Source organism: Mus caroli, unplaced genomic scaffold, assembly GCF_978045245.1.
Source record: "Mus caroli unplaced genomic scaffold, Mus_caroli_1 scaffold_12, whole genome shotgun sequence".
Classification (NCBI taxonomy): Eukaryota; Metazoa; Chordata; class Mammalia; order Rodentia; family Muridae; genus Mus; species Mus caroli.
In genome coordinates, this window is record NW_028227267.1 from 19,976,848 (window position 1) to 19,993,267 (window position 16,420).

The following is a 16,420-nucleotide window of genomic DNA, read 5'->3' on the forward strand; positions in this document are numbered from 1 at the left end:
ATTTTCACCCTTCCCTCTCCCCCTTCAACTCCTCCCATGCCTTCCCAACCCCTTCTCTACTTCATAACAACGTCTTTAATTATCATTACTACATACACACATGTATATGTAGGTATAACCCACCGAAGTCATTTAATGTGGCTCATATGTGCATCTCTTTCCCGGCCAAACACTTATGATTGGATCAGGGGGCTCACTTCTGGAGAAGACTTTCTTGTGCTCTCTCAGCAGCCATGAATTAGTTGTAGTTCTTCATCTAGGCGTGAAGCCTTGTGAGATTTCCCCCATCTTTGTTGCATGTCATTTTGTGGAGTGCTTGGGCAGGGCCTTCTTCAGTGACCACATTGTATGAATTCATGGGTGCAGCTCTCTGTCGTGTACAGATTACACTCTCTTAGCAGGCATCCTGGTGCTCTGGTTCTTAGGATCTTTCTGCCCCGTACCCCATTCTGGTCCCTAAGCTTTAGATGATGTAAGGGTTGTGCTGTAGACTATCAAGAGGGGATGGCTGCCCCAGTCAGATGCTCTCTGCATTTCGAGCAGTTGTGGACTTCTGTGATGGTCTCCGAAGCAAGAGGAAGCTTCTTTGGTGAGGGGTGAGAGCTTCACCTACCTGTGAGTATAAGAATAGGTGTTTAGAAAGCAGTTGGGAGAGCCGGGCGTGGTGGCGCACGCCTTTAATCCCAGCACTTGGGAGGCAGAGGCAGGTGGATTTCTGAGTTCAGGGCCAGCCTGGTCTACAAAGTGAGTTCCAGGACAGCCAGGGCTACACAGAGAAACCCTGTCTCAAAAAAACCAAAAAACAAAACAAAACAAAAAAACCACAACAACAACAACAACAACAAAAAGAAAGCAGTTGGGAGTTACAGTGGTTTAGGAACATGGCAGGACTACATTCTCTTCTAGGATCTGTGATCTCACCAGCCAAATGTGCTTGGCTAGCTTTACAATCTCAGCAGGGAATCCCCTCTTGTTGAGTTGGCCTTGGATCCAGTTAGGTAGCTGTTGGTTGTTCCTGAGATAAAAGTGCCACATTGCACTCCTCAGGATGTCTTGTCAGTCTGGTGCTTGCCGAGGTTCTCAAGCTTAATAGCTGGCAAGAACTTTTTTTTTTTTTTTTTTTTTTTTTTTGAGACAGGGTTTCTCTGCCACCTTTCCTAGCACTGGAATTAGAGGTGCACACCACACGCATTGCCTTTTACCTGAGCAGTGGGGAACCAAACTGAGGTCTTCATGTGTGTGTAGAAAGAGTTTTATCAGCTGGGCGGTGGTGGCGCATGCCTTTAATCCCAGCACTTGGGAGGCAGAGGCAGAGGCAGGCGAATTTCTGAGTTCAAGGTCAGCCTGGTCTACAGAGTGAGTTCCAGGACAGCCAGGGCTACACAGAGAGACCCTGTCTTGAAAACAAACAAACAAACAAACAAAAAAACAACAAAAAAAAGAAAGTGCTTTATCCATGGAGTCAATTCCCTAGCCTCTTTATCTTAACTCTTCTTAAACATACAGTTCAGGAGGGCTAACATATTCACAGTTTTATCTGGGAGATGGAAACTATTTACTTAGCAGTGATCTCCACGTCCTCATCCCCTTCGTCTCTGTGACTTGCAGTTCTCTGAGTGTTTCATGTAAGGGCACTTCTGACCTGTCCCACTTAGCAGCATGCTTTGGGGAGTCATCAGCATTGCCTTCCTTCTCGGATGTATAATATTCCGTTGGAGATATGTGCCATGTACCTGCTAGTCATTCATCTGTCGATGTGGACTCAATGCCTCCGTCTTTTGGTTACTGTGAATAAAACTGCCATCCCAGTTCCCTTTGAACACATCAGTTCTATTACCTTGAGCCTCCATGTCCCTTTCCCAACGGCCCCTCCAGGGTGTCTAGTGTTTGGCATCATTGCTAGCCCCAGTGGCTAGCTCTCTGGTACCATCCGGTCTGGCCACCAGCACTGTTTGGTGTGGCTGGTCCCATTCTCTTTTCGAAACCTTTTCTTCCCTGGCCTCCAGGATCCTCTCCTCTCCTCTTCCTCTACCCTCAGTGACCAAGAAGAACTCCATCCTCTGGTGGCTCAGGCCTGATGGGCTCTCCGCTCTTTCTCGATCTCACTCAGCAGGAGATCCCACTTGCCTCTGCCCTCACCCTTATCTGTACTCAGACTGTGGCTGCTGCTCACTGCCTGTGCTCCCGTGCTCAGCCATCTTGTACAGGCCAGTCCTCTCACCCAGTTGCTGCTGGTCTCCCAGCTTGTGTCATCTCTTTTCAGCTTGTTCTCTACTCACAGCCTAAGGAATCTTTCTAAAGAATTGGAAGGTCTCCACTCAGAATGTTCTAGTAGTTCATACATGGCCAAAGCCCTAACATAGCCACCAATCCCATGTGATCTGGGTGTCTCCTCTTCAATTAATATCTTAGTTTGCTCTTCCCATATTCTAGCCACATCAGCCTTGTCTTAGTTTGGGTTCCATCACTGTGAAGAGACACCATGACTACGGCAATTCTTTTTAAAGAATATATATATATATATATATATATATATATATATATATATATACTGTAACTATCTTCAGACACACTAGAAGAGTGCATCAGATCCTATTACAGATAGTTATGAGCCACCCTGTGGTTTCTGGAAATTGAACTCAGGACCTCTGGAAGACCAGTCAGTGCTCTTAACTACTGAGCCATCTCTCCAGCCCCAGACTATGGCATCTCTTATAAAGGAAAACATTTAATTTGGGTGGAAAACATGGCAGTGTGCAGGCAGACATGGTGCAGAGGCTGAGAGTTCTAGGACTTGATCCAAAGGCAGCCAGGAGGCTCTTTTTTCTGCACTGGTGGAGTTTGAACACTCAAAGCCAGCCTACACAGTGAAACACTTCCTCCAACAAGGCCACACCTCTTCCAACAAGCCATCCCTCCTAATAGTGCCACTTCCCAGGGGTCAAGCATTCAAACCACCAAAGCTTCAATGCAGCTCCTCAGGCAGACACAGCAGGATCTATAATGATCTTCTCCCTATGTATGACTGAAGAGAGCCGGAGGTAGCGAGACATGGAGCACAGGTTCTGAGGTCTCCAACTGAGGCTGATATGGTTGGAGTAGAGTCAGAAAGGGAAGAGGAAACCAAGAGAGGAATGGAGAGAAATTAATGAGTCGATCAATGTCCTTGTTGAAGTAAGGCACAGAGAGGAAAAGAACTCACTGAGCACTAGGTGTTATTTTTCTTCTGGTGCCAGAACCCTGAAAGCATGGCAGAGGCTGAGCATGGACTTCACCCAGGGTCCAGCAAGCCCGTTCGTGGGCTCTCATCCAGGAGGGAAAGCAGTGGTTCAAAGAGGTGTGCACACATTCACGTTCTCATCCAAACCATCACAACAGCCAAGATACAGCAACAGTCCAAGAATGGGTTCTTGGATAAATGAACAAAGCTTGGTATAGACCTACAATGAAATATTGATGTCTTAACTTAATCAAGAGATTCAGACACGTCCTACAAATGTCTGAGTCCTGAGGACATGGCGCTAAGTGTGACAAGTCAGGCAGAAGGGACAATCTGTGATGCCACTTATAAGATACCAAAAATTAGACCAGCTCAGAAACAGAACAGTGGAGGTCCTGGGAACTGTGGGAGCTGAGGGAGAAGGAACAAGGAGTTTCTGCCTAGTAGGCACAGAGCTTCTGTCTGGGATAGATAGATGTCCGGAAATGATGGAGACCATGGCTGCTTGATGTTGCAAATTGTGTGCTTGACTGACTCTAGTACGTGGTATTTTGGGTGAGAATGGCCACCATAGGCTCATAGGTTTGAGCACCTGGTCTCCAGTTTGTGGAACTCTTTGGGAAGTAGTGTGGCCTTGTTAGAGGAGGTGTGTCCCTGGGGTTGGGCTTTGGGGTTTCCAAAGACTCCCTGTGTGGTCTCTCTGTCTCATGATTGTGGTTCAGGATGTGAGCTTTCAGCTGTTCCTGCTGCCATGCCTACACCCTGCCATCATGGAGGCTAACTCCCTGCAACTTAAGCCCGTGTAAGTACTTTATTTCATCAGTTGCTTTGGTCGTGGAGTTTTATTACAGTAATAGATAAGTAACTAAGATAAGTTTTACCACCATAAAAATCAAGACTAAGACGAGTCGGTGTGAATACTACAGAGATGTTCCTGGAGTTGTTTTGTTTTTTTCCCTTTATAGATGACAGGTCAATACTTTTGGAGCATGCTGTGAAAAAGCATGCGCGGAAAAGAATTGGTGACAATGATGATGATATTAGTGGTAGAGATGGTAGTGCTGGTAATGGTGGGGATGGTGGGGATGCAGGTAATGGTGGAGATGCTGGTGATGGTGGTAGTGGTGATGATGGTGGTGGTGTGGGTGGTGTTAGTGGGAGGGGGGGATGGTGGAAATGCAGGTGATGGTGATGAAGATGCTGGTGATGGTGGAGATGCTGGTGATAGTGCTGATGGTGGTAGTGGTGGTGATGGGTGACAGTGAACATAAGGGTGATATAAACTCACAGGACTCCAAGGCTCCCCTGCATCTACTGCCACAATGGGATCTTGAGGTGCAGGTCAGCATCCCCTCAGGGGCCAGTGCTGGGGAAAGAGGATGATGTTCCCATGTTTTCTTAGTGATGCTGGGCAGGGCAGCTGAACTGGGTAAGATGGGTGCAGCCCAGGACTGGAGTCCATGTGAGTCACAGCTTACCTCCTGTGGAACAAAGGGATCCAGCAGGGAGGGGCAGCTTGTGACTCAGAGGCCACTGCTGTTCCTCCAGGCAACCCTCCCCCACCCCGGGATTTCCTCTGTGGAGTGGAGAAATTCACCCCACTTTCTGGGCACCAGGCTGTACCCCCAGAGTGGAGCATGTATCTAGAGTCAGGTTTGACTATAGAAATAGCTGCACGCAAATCACTAGGGAAGTGGTTCTCAACCTGTGGGTCGTGACCCCTTTTAGGGGTCACCTAAGACCATCAGAAAACAGATATTTACATTATGATTCATAAGAGTAGCAAGATTACAGTTAGGAAGTAAAACTGAAAACAGTTTTATGGTTGGGGGTCACCATGGCATGAGGAAGTGTGTCACAAGGGTTGCAGCATTGGGAAGGTTGAAAACCACTGCTCTAGGCTCTTTGCAGTCCAGCCTGAGGCTCTTCCAGCATGTGGCAAACCTTTCTGACAGCGTATGGAAACCTCAGCAGTCTCTCCTCCGAGAAAATAAAATGGTTTTCTGGGGATGGAGCAGCCTACCTCGGGCCATACAGGTGACAGAACCACACCTCACAGTCAACAGCTCAGGAGCCTGGACTTGCCACCGTGCAAACACGTGGAAGGAGAGGCTCCAAAATGTGATGTAGTTCTAGGTTCAGGCTTGTGGAGAAGATGTGAACAGTTTACCTCGCACTGTGAAGAGAGTTAGAAAACGCAGGTAATGATACTTCACAACTAGAAAGACACGCTTGGCCTTGGCAGTGGATCAGCATCCAGGGTACAGCATCCCAGGGTAGTTCTCGGGATTGTGGGTACCAGATAGTGCTCGTTGTGTTCTGCCTGGGCTGTCACAGATAGGGAGGTTCATGTAAGATGGTAATGCATTGTGGAAGTACCACAGTCCTTTGAGCAAGTGGCCATAGTTGTGAAGATATAGGTATCAAATAGGTGCAATGTAGATTACCGTTGAGGACACAAACCAGAAGCCACACTTCTAAGGCATTCTTGTTTTCTTTGTACAAGACCAGATTGCTTTATGAGTAGAAGCTGCCTCTTCCAGGATTTTTTTCTTTTTCTTTCTTCTTTTCTTCTTCTTCTTTCTCTTCTCTTCTCTTCTCTTCTCTTCTCTTCTCTTCTCTTCTCTTCTCTTCTCTTCTCTTCTCTTCTCTTCTCTTCTCTTTTCTTTTCTTTTCTTTTCTTTTCTTTTCTTTTCTTTCGAGACAGGATTTCTCTGTGTAGCCCTGGCTGTCCTGGAACTCACTCTGTAGACCAGGCTGGCCTTGAGCTCAGAAATCCGCTTGCCTCTGCCTCCCAAGTGCTGGGATTAAAGGCGTGCACCACCACTGCCCAGCTAGGAATTTTTATTTTAAAGAGATTGTGGGAAATATGTAACCTCCCTTGCCACTCAGTCCTTTCTTGATGAATGTGGCCTTGACACCAAGCCTGAAGAGTCTTAGTCTCATAAATGAGGGGCAGAGGAGACTGTTTTAATCAATATTTTAATCCCCTGCAATTTTATCCAAGTGGTTTACCTGGTGGCAAAACCTGACTGACCCATTTATATGGTCCTTCCTCAATTTCCCTTTTCCTTTAAAATTAATAGTAGAATTAGTGAGAACTCCAAGCACTTGTTGTGTGTTTACAGGAGGAGTCCTTCATTCATTCATTTATTCATCCACTCAATCTACATGTATGTATAGAGTGATATAATAGCAGGAGCTTTTTCTACTGAGTGGAAGAAGTAATGAATTTTAGAATAAGGACCGACAATAGGGCTCAAGTGGCTAAAGAGGTCTGCTGCCAAGTCTGAGAATCTGAGTTCAATTTCGGGGACCTGCATGATGAAAGAATGTAAGTTGTCTTCTGATTTACATGTGTGCACACATGCGTGCACACACACACACATACACACACACACACAAATGTAAATTTACTAACAATGAGGAGTGAGTTGCTCGTTGAAGTTGTATGATGTTCTGTTCATATTCTCTTTACTTTTATACTCTGAACTTTTATATATATAAGATATATCACTTACTGAAGGCAAGGTCCTGTGCTAGGGGCTAGGAGGCATGGGTGGCCATTGCTGGCTCAGACTTGGTCCTTCTGGCATCAGTAGCCTTATTCAGGAAACAAATTAATCACATAGTCACATGAATGAAAGAGATGCTACAGCCCGGAAGTATGCAGTTCTAGGCCGAGGGACCAGTGTCTGTAGTGTAGACCCTCTAGCCAGAACTGCAACAGAGAGTAGGAGGGTAGGTGGGGTGAGGGGTACTTAAGCCCAGGACTGCAGAGGAAAACAGGAGCATTGCAGTGTGAGTGTGTTGACTCCTGCAGTTATGGCTGGAGGTCACTTTGGTCCCTAGTCAGGTTGAACCTACGGTGTGATGGAAGGGACATCAACGGAGACCGTTGTGTTGCCTACTGTCTCACAGTGGACTTTTGTGGTGCATGGTAGAGATTCCAAGTTCTAGCAGCAGCCACCACTGCCTTCTGATTTTGCTTAGAAGAAAGCTCTACTTTTTCTTACCTCCACTGGTAAGCCCTTCTTCTGGACTCATGGAAGTTCCAAACATGTCCTCCTTTCCGGGCTTCTGTGTGGCAAAATGCCCCATCTCTTAACTTCTCAAGGCAGCCCCTTCTCATGCTCAGTATTGGGCCCCAGTGTTATGCCATGTAGCCCAGGCTAGCCTCAGTCAGACTTGTGGCAGTCCTCTGCTTCTGCTTCCTGAGTGCTGAGTTGTATATATATCACCATACCTAGTCTCTTCCTCTGCTTTTCACTGGTCTCTTCTGCAGGTTGTCAGCATAGTGATTTAGGGCTTAGCATACTCTTTTCTGTACCCCTTCTCCCAGTCCTCCACCCAGACAGGTACATAGGATGTTCAGTATTGCCTGGTACATATTCCTGCTCCATTACTGGGCATTTCCCCTTTCCTCTTCATTTTGCATTTTTAATGGGATATTGACTCAAGTACAGTTATCAAAATGAACTCATGGGAAGTGTTGGAAACCTTATATAAAATATAAGTGCTTTGTATGTAGTTTGTGTTGCAAAATTCTCTCAAACAACAGGCATTTATCTGAGGTCTGTTGAGTTATGGGATGAATCGGAGTCCGGTGCCTCCAAATAGTTCAGATAAGTGTCTAGGGTGTGGAAGAAACTGTGTTGTCAGGGGCATAAGGTGGGTTGACACAGAGGTTGGCCTGTCTGTATACATGGTGTGATGGTGTGTGGTCATGGCATGGCCAACAGAACTTTACCCTAAAAGTATTACTCAGGTATTCCTATGCCATTATATATATATATATATACATATATATATATATATATATATATATATATATATATATATATATATATAAAATCTTAGATAGTTGAAGTTCTAGTCTAGTGATGTTTCTTTTTTTTTTTTTTTTTTTTTTGGTTTTTCGAGACAGGGTTTCTCTGTGTAGCCCTGGCTGTCCTGGAACTCACTTTGTAGACCAGGCTGGCCTCGAACTCAGAAATCCGCCTGCCTCTGCCTCCCGAGTGCTGGGATTAAAGGCGTGCGCCACCACGCCCGGCTGTGATGTTTCTTTTGTTGTGATAAAAATACCCTGAACGGAAGTAGCTTAGAGAAGAACACATTTATGTGGTTTACAATTCTATTATTCTTCCCATTATTGTTGGGAAGTCAAGGCATGAACTAAATAATCATATCCACAGTTGAAGGAGACACATGTGTTCGGAACCTTGCTAGATTCCTAGTTTACTCTTACACAGTTTAGAGCCCAGCCTAGGGAATAGAGTCACCCACAGTAGACTGGATTTTCCTACATCAAGTAATCATACAGATAGTCTGCCACAGACAAGACTATGGCCAAACTGATCTAGGTAATTCCTCATTAAGCACCCTCCCAGGCAGTTCTAGGCTGTGCCAGGTTGACAGTTAAAACTAATGAGCATAAGTCCTAAGTGTGACAGGCAAATCTGTGACACTTCTGGAAAATCATGGAGAATATCTGGAATTGAGGCGGCACAGAAGGCTTTTGCTTTATTTTAGGGATTCTGGGGATTGAACCCAGGGCAATGCTTGCAATGCTAAGCATCCATTCTTACACTGACCTATACATCCATGGCCTCATGGAAACAGATACCTTACACCATTTACAAAAGGCACTACTATAAAGAGAAAGGTATGAGTGAGGCTTCATTCAAGTCAGGGACTCCAGGGCTTAGGAATTTAGTTTGGTGGAAGAACATATGTGTAGCCCTCCTGAGTTCCTAGGTTCTATCCCAGCACCAAATAGAAACAAAGAACTCTTCATGAAAAGATAACAACAGTAAGGGTGGGCTGGTGGCACACACCTTTAATCCTATCAGGCCCGCAGATCTCTGTGAGTTCAATGCCAGTCTGGTTTATATAGCGAGTTCCAGGGCAGCCAGAGCTACTTAGTGAGACTCTTATTTTAAAGACAACAGTGAGAGTCAAAGGGCAAATGGTAGTCTGGGAAGAGATCTGAAATGAACACACCAAACAAAGGACTCATATCCAGACTAGATAAAGAGCTTCTGTGAATGAATAATAGACAACCTAATTAAAAATAAGCAGAACTGAGCAAGTATTAACGCCAAAGGGGGAATGTCCGAATAATCAAAAAACAAACATGGAAAGAGCCCTGTCTGCTCATGAGCTCACCACAGCAGGCAGCAGTGAATAGCCAGCAGAATGATAACCCGATACAGACCCACACCAGGATATAGTTTAGACATGCAGCCAGTAGGAGTGCACGCTGGTTAAAACCACTTTGGAAACTTGTATTGGAAATATGTGCCCAAGCGAAACATCTGCCTGTCTATGCTGCAGCAGCTCCTCTACCAGATGTGAACAAAGAGAAATGAATAGGGGAGGCACCAAAAGGCTTACTCGCCAGTGTTCACAGCAGTTCTATTAATAATTGCTCCCAAGCCTAGTGGTGGTCATCCACAACTTTAATCCCAGCACTCGGGAGGCAGAGGCAGGTGGATTGCTGAGTTTGAGGACAGCTTGGTCTACAGAGCAAGTTCTAGGACATCCAGGGCTCCACAGAGAAACCATGTCTCAAAAACAAACTAAAATAATTGACCCCAAATAGAAACTGTCTAAATGCTTATCCACAGCTGCGTGGATATGCAGAATATGAGGTAATATAGGGTAGAATATACTCAGCAATGAGAAAGAAAGAATTACTACACCAGAGATAAAACTCACGTCACAGTCCTGAGTGCATGAAGCCAGGGACAGAATCCGTGCTGTACAAATTCACATTTCAATACAAGCAACACTAATCATGCTTACAAGTAAGGCAGTGGCTACTTTGAGCATGTCATTATTCTGGATGAATACAGAGAAGCCTTCTTTCTGTCTATCTGTCTTGTCTTGTCTTGTCTTTTCTTGTCTTGTCTTTTCTTGTCTTGTCTTTTCTTGTCTTGTCTTGTCTTGTCTTGTCTTGTCTTGTCTTTTCTTTTCTTTTCTTTTCTTTTCTTTTCTTTTCTTTTCTTTTCTTTCTTTCTTTCTTTCTTTCTTTCTTTCTTTCTTTCTTTCTTTCTTTCTTTCTTTCTTTTTTTTGAAACAGGGTTCCTCTGCATAGCCCTGGCTGTCCTGGAACTCACTCTGTAGATCAGGCTGGCCTCGAACTCAGAAATCTGCCTGCCTCTGCCTCCCAAGGGCTGGGACTAAAGGCGTGCGCCACCACGCCTGACAGAAGCCTTCTTTCTAAAGGCTGACAATGTTTCATATTTTGATTTGTGTGTGCATGCATGTGTACATGTATGTGTATGCATGAATGTGTATGTATGTATGTATGAGGCCAGGGATTAATACTGTCTTCCTCAATCTCTCTCCATTTTCTTTCTTTCTTTTTGTTTTTTTGAGCCATTTTCTTATTATCTGTTGAGATATGGTCTCTCTCTTACTGAACCTAGTGTTTGCCCATTCAGGTAGACTTGCTGACCAGCAAGTCTCAGAGACTCTCCTGTTCCCACCTCTTCAGTGCCGGGATTACAAGTGCATACATACTACCATGGCTGGTTTTTCCTATGTGAGTTCTCAGAGATATTTTCTAGTTTCACCCGTTTGCCTGCAAAATTCGTGATGTTTTTGTTTTTACTAGCTGAGTAATATTTCATTGTGCAGATTACCATTTTCTGTACCCATTCTTCAGTTAAAGGACATCTAGATTGTTCCCAGTTTCTGGCTATTCATAAATAAGCTGGATGGGACCTTAGATTCTTATGCTTAAGGGAATACTTTCCCAATTGATCAGTCTCTGCAGACCTCCTATTGATTTGGATTGATAATTATATGAGGATATATAGGAGTGCTATTGAGTTGTACACCTAAAATTTGTGGCATGTTGCAAGCTTTTACTTCATTGGTATGTGCATTGGAAAGGAAATTTTACAAAAGCCTTTGGTTAGAGTCTTTGGAAGAGGGCTGGGGGTATGACATCCAGAAGGAAAGGCAGGCTGGAGGGAAGGTGGCTTCCTACTATGGTACCTGCCCTCACCTAGGCAGAGGCATCGGAGATTGCTTCTTAGTGTCCCTTCCTATCCCCATCCACCTGTCCTTGTGTCCTGTACCAACTGAGCTCTAACTGCTATGGGTCCCTGGAAGGATCTTACTTGGAGATGAGGAGGAAGGAAGCATCCCCCAGTTTTTGAGCCTGTTTGTAGAGGTGCTTCTAGAGTTTTCTTCTCTTAGGTTTCCCATGGTGACCTAACCTAGATGGGGTGGGAGTTGCCTGGTGGCCATCTTTATACAAAGCCGGGACTGGCATGTGAAGATGGTAGTGGGAGGTACCTCTTTCAGGTAGGTGGCCTGGGGCAGCCCTGTCAATTTTCTGGGGCAGATTCCAGTTGAGTAGACTCTAGGGCCAGGCATGGGGTTTGTATTTTGTGGCATCTGACATGTGCTCAGGTATTCTTGCTCCGTGTGTTTCTGACCAGGAAAGGGACACATTCCTTCCAGCCCATGTGCCCACTGCTACAGGATGCAAAGAATGCCCTGGTTGTGGATTGGAAGTCGTCATCGTCTATGTGCTTGTGACCTGCAACACAAAAGTTCTAATGTATCTTTCCTAGAAAAGGTGAGGATCTGTAGGGATCAAGAGCGTAGGACCTAGAGCCAGAGCCCGGTATGTGACTCGAAGGCTGGAATGTGCACTATGAGGAGAGGAGGCAATAGAATAAGGGGCCATACACTGGCCTGTGGCCTAGGGGAAGCCACACCTCAGCTTCACACTTGGATGATAGAGGATACTGTTGATGGGATGGGGATAGTATTAGCTCACACTTCATTGTTGTGTGTATAGAGTGGGATGACTGCCTTCCGTTGGCATGGCAGCGATGGCGCGATGCTGAAAGGTGCTAATGCTCAGAGACACAGGACTAGTGGCAGCGATGGCGTGATGCTGAAAGGTGCTAATGCTCAGAGACACAGGACTAGTGAAAGGGAGAGTCTAATGGGCCCAGTGAGCATGCGTGGGAGCCTCAGAGCCTGATGCGCCCAGTGAGCATGCGTAGGAGGCTCTTACAGCCCCTCTGGAGAGCACAGCGAAGGTTCGCTGGCATCATAATTATTTAGTTATCTAGTTTTCCCCATAGTTATTAAATTTAAAAAAAATGTAATATTTGAAAAGTGTGTTTTAAATTCACTTGGGGACCCAACCTGAACTGAGCTGATAGATAATTCACGTATGAGGCAGAAACGGTCCTAGCCGCAGCAGTATTTATACACCTGTGGAGGATTGTGCCCCTCATACACGTACTTTGTGTTACCTTTCCAAAATGCAACAATTCTGGAATGTTTCCAATTCCTAGTGGCAGGAAGAGGCGCCAGTGGATCTGTCTTCCATGACGGATGCTCCAGGTGGCTATTTCTACTGCTTCTTTTGCTTATAAAAGGATGTTACAGTCACTGTCCTTCATAAACATGGGACTTCTGGGTCAAAGAGCATACATATTTAAAATTTGGCATCTATTGATAGGGTTGTCTTTCAAAGACATGAGTGAAGTTGCCATTCCCACCAGTGGCGTTTGACAGTAAATTTATTGCCAGTCACTCACAGTGTAACTTGAGCTATGGTAACCTTTAGTGAGTGAGAGCCTTGGAGGATTTCATTTTCTTCTGTTCAGCCCAGACATGCGCAGATAAACATGCTACTCCCCTGTTGCCCAGAATTCATGGCTACTTGTGTAGTTCATGGCCATCCATAGCTATGACCCCTAGGCCTGTGTTCATGCTCCTTGCTACAAAGCTTGCAATCTTTTCTTTCTAGTCTGCCCTTAGCCTATCTTTCCAGCCTCTCTCTGACTCTCTGGAATCAACCTATAGGAAGATCCTAAGGCAAGCTTGAAGGGAACATTGGTATCTTAGAACTCTGGGGAACTCTTGCAGAGTCAAAGCCCTAGATTTGCATGGCTGGCAGGCTCAGACTTCACACAGCCATGGGTCACAGTGGAGAAGGTGTTAGTGGTAGGGATGGAGGGTGCGGTGGGGGTAGAGGGAGAAGGATCAGACCTTGGGCCCAGATTGGACTAACAGCTAAGGCAGAAGAGAGGTTAAAGTATCTCCCAGGTCTCTGGAGTCAACGTCTGAGTGGACAGAGGTGTTGTTACTGGAGCATAAGACTCAGCAGATAAAGGTAGAAAGAGCCACATGATTGGATTTCTGGGTTCAAATCCCATTGTCAGCACTTGTTGGCAGCAGCACCTTTGTAGGGCTGTGGTACCAGCGGCCAAGGAGCTGCATGTGGCGGGTGTCAGGTCTGTGAGGTCACCCTTACTTCTTCAGAACTGAAATTGCCTTTTAAGGCATTGGCTTCCCAGCTCTCCTGTCAGGATGCCGAGGCCCTCAACTCAAGGTCCAGTCAGTAGAGCCCGGGACACTTTGTATTTCTGAAAATTCCCCTGGTGAGTCCAGCTGCTCAGAACTGTGTACACTGGTGGAGGGCAGGAGGCTCTGGCTTCCCACCTAGGGCTGGGTAAAGCAAGTACTGTACATCCTTGGGTTTCTCATAGATAAACCCAGCAAGCTGCCTCCATCCCAGGAGGACAAAGAAGTGCAGATGCCCAGACAAGACAGGCTTGCTGCTTAGGCCATTCGGTGTCCTGTCATATAGGCTCTGAACGCTGACTCTGAAATCCTGTGACTGTCATGGAAACACAAGGCTCTTATCCTCAAACCACATGCTCCAGCATGTCAGCTGGGTGAGGTCGAGTTCCTTGGTGCCAGGTCACCAGGTGAGGCTTTTAGGTGGTGGCAGGAATCGAAAGGCCTGGATTGTCCTGATCTCTTGTGTCTCTCTTCTATCACCAGTGATAACCCAAGGGTAAGTATCTTTATCATAGCGAACACTCTGACAGTGTGGCATCCTCATCCCCAGTGTTTTAGTTTGTGGTCCTCTTCTCTTGGGAGGATAGCTCTTCCCATGCCTCAGCTTTTCTATTTTAGCAGAGAATGGGGCTGAAGTGTCAGGCATTGCCCCCAGAACTATTTATATATTTCCATGGCCTGCCTTTTGTTAGACACAAAAGAATGACTATAACCCGACAGAAAGGCCCTGCAAATTTTCAGTAGGTTCTGTGGAAAGTGTGGTGTTGGATATCTGTGCCTATCTGCCTAGTGAGAAGAGCCCATCACGTGGGAGAGGTAACCCCCTAGCTGAGTCTCCTCACAGCAGGGAAAGGGCTGGCAATTGGCACAAGGCTGAGGCTGGGTGTGGCTGGCAGCTTCACAGTACACTCCTCCCCGCCCCCCACCTCCCCACTCCCCACCTCCTGTGTTGTTTCGTCTGTGAATTGAATCTTTTGGGATCCAGAATTCTGGAGGGTGTCTTGCAAAGCTGATCCAAACCTAGGAGCCTGGAGTCAGGGGAGAGAAGAGAGTTTGTAGAAGGCAGGTGGGGGGTGTGGTCGGGGGAGGTGTCTGGAAAGAAGTTCGCTATACCTCCAGCAACCCAGCAGGAAGGAGCTGAAGCACTCAAGAGGTACATGGAGGGTTACGCACTGACTGGATGGGATGCTGGTTTTCAGCCTTTGGAGATCTCCATGCGAGTACAGTCTTGCCTTCTGGGTGGGTCTGTAATGTTTCCTCACAAGGTAATTTTTTTTTTTTTTTAAATCTGCCTTCTCACCCCACTGTGTGCACAGCCGAGATGCTTGGGAAAGCTTCCTGGGCTGCCACGCAGGCCCTTAACTAGCCAGCCACCCTAGCCTTGGTCGGTCCAGCGGAGGTCCCATGCCAGGCAAATAGGAGGGAGGTGGGACTTGCTCACCAGCGAGCCTGCAGTGAGCTGTGTGGTAGCCTGCCTGGAAGTCACTTTGTCTTCTCATGTTTGTTCTGTAAGGAGAAAGGGACCCTAGCTCTAGGTGAGGCACTGTGGTGGGTTCTCGGCTCGAGTCCTCACAAAACCCCCACAAGTTTGAGTCCTTTATAGTACCCTTTTCCAGTTGGAGAAACTGAGGCACAGAAAAGTCCTTTCCTAGGCCTCATAGCTGCTAGGTGGGGGAAAACAGAGAGTTCTGGGAATCCAACGTTAGAACCTAAGGCCTCCCTTGATAGTTTATATCTTGAAAGCGTTTATAGTATAGGTGACTTAGTAGCCTGTCAGCCATAAACTCATGTCACCCAGGATTTCTGGGAGCATGGGCTTGGAGTCCTCTTGCATCCTATGGTCCTCTGGTAGTTAATTTATGCAAACTAAATTAGAAGCTAAAAGGAAAACGACAGAGGACTAACCATTTAGTCTACTTAATGAGTGTATGGTCTGGAAAGGGCAGACGAGGAGGACAGTGAGGTTCCTTAAGCTCGTCACGCCTGCCCCCGTTGCCCAGCTAATGGCCGCAGTCCAGATGCACATGTGGGAGTTACAGCTGTGCTGCTTCCCTTCCCTTTTGTTGCCCCCCCCACGCCCCCAGTTTACTTGGGCGCATGGTCTCCTTCTCCTTGCCAGTCCCTTGGGAGGGATGCCATTGGGGAACAACTCTTCTACCCTCGAGGAGCATCGGGCTCACGTCCTCCTGCCTTTCCCTCCCTGTTCCCTCTTCCTTTTTTCTCTTCCCCTTCTGTGAATATGGTGTCACGTTATGTAGCCAGTCTGCTCTGGAATCCTCCTGCCTCAGCTTCTACACCTGGCTCCTGTTGTCTTCTAATTCTGATGACTGATGTGATTTGGTACTGCAGGTACAGCCAGCTGCCTCATCACCTTTTCATGGGGAGATCCCAGGGTAATTTTAGACTCCGTAGGATTTCCCCACTAACTTCATTATGTGCCAGGCAGTGTTAGAAGGATGCAGCTGCTTCTTCCCTTAGCACCATCTTTCTTAGCTGACACTTGAGGGTCAGAGTACAGGGATGGCACTAACATGCAGCCAGAGGGTTGTTATCGGAGACTCAGCTGTCGGAACCTATGAATCATTAGGGCTTTGGGAGGTTTGGTCATTCCATGGTGCTGTCCAGTTACAGTGGCCGGAGCTTGGTCACTCTGCACAGGCCAGAATCTGTTTCTTTCTTTGAAAGGTGAGGGTTACGGTGTCCATCTCACTGGCCATTTGGATGACCTCACTCATGGGGTGAAGGTCCTGGGTGAGTCTTGGTCATTCATTACTCGGGAGGCAGAAGCAGGCAAATCTCTGAGTTTGAGGCCAATCTGGTCTACAGAGAGAGAGTTCTGGGATAGCCAGAGCTACA

The 16,420-nt window shown here is 46.5% G+C and overlaps 1 protein-coding gene across 3 annotated transcripts in view; it reads left to right on the plus strand.

Moving 5' to 3' along the window:
• Arhgef3 (Rho guanine nucleotide exchange factor 3) overlaps positions 1-16,420 on the plus strand; it is a 289,379-nt gene that overhangs the window by 12,624 nt on the left and 260,335 nt on the right. The window contains exon 1 of one of the 3 annotated variants that reach the window (XM_021181454.3): positions 11,690-11,816. The exons of the other annotated variants lie outside the window; for them this stretch is intronic. The gene's annotated coding sequence lies outside the window, so the exon portion shown is untranslated. Of the gene's footprint in view, positions 1-11,689; positions 11,817-16,420 lie in introns of those variants that run through there. 3 annotated transcript variants of the gene reach the window in all.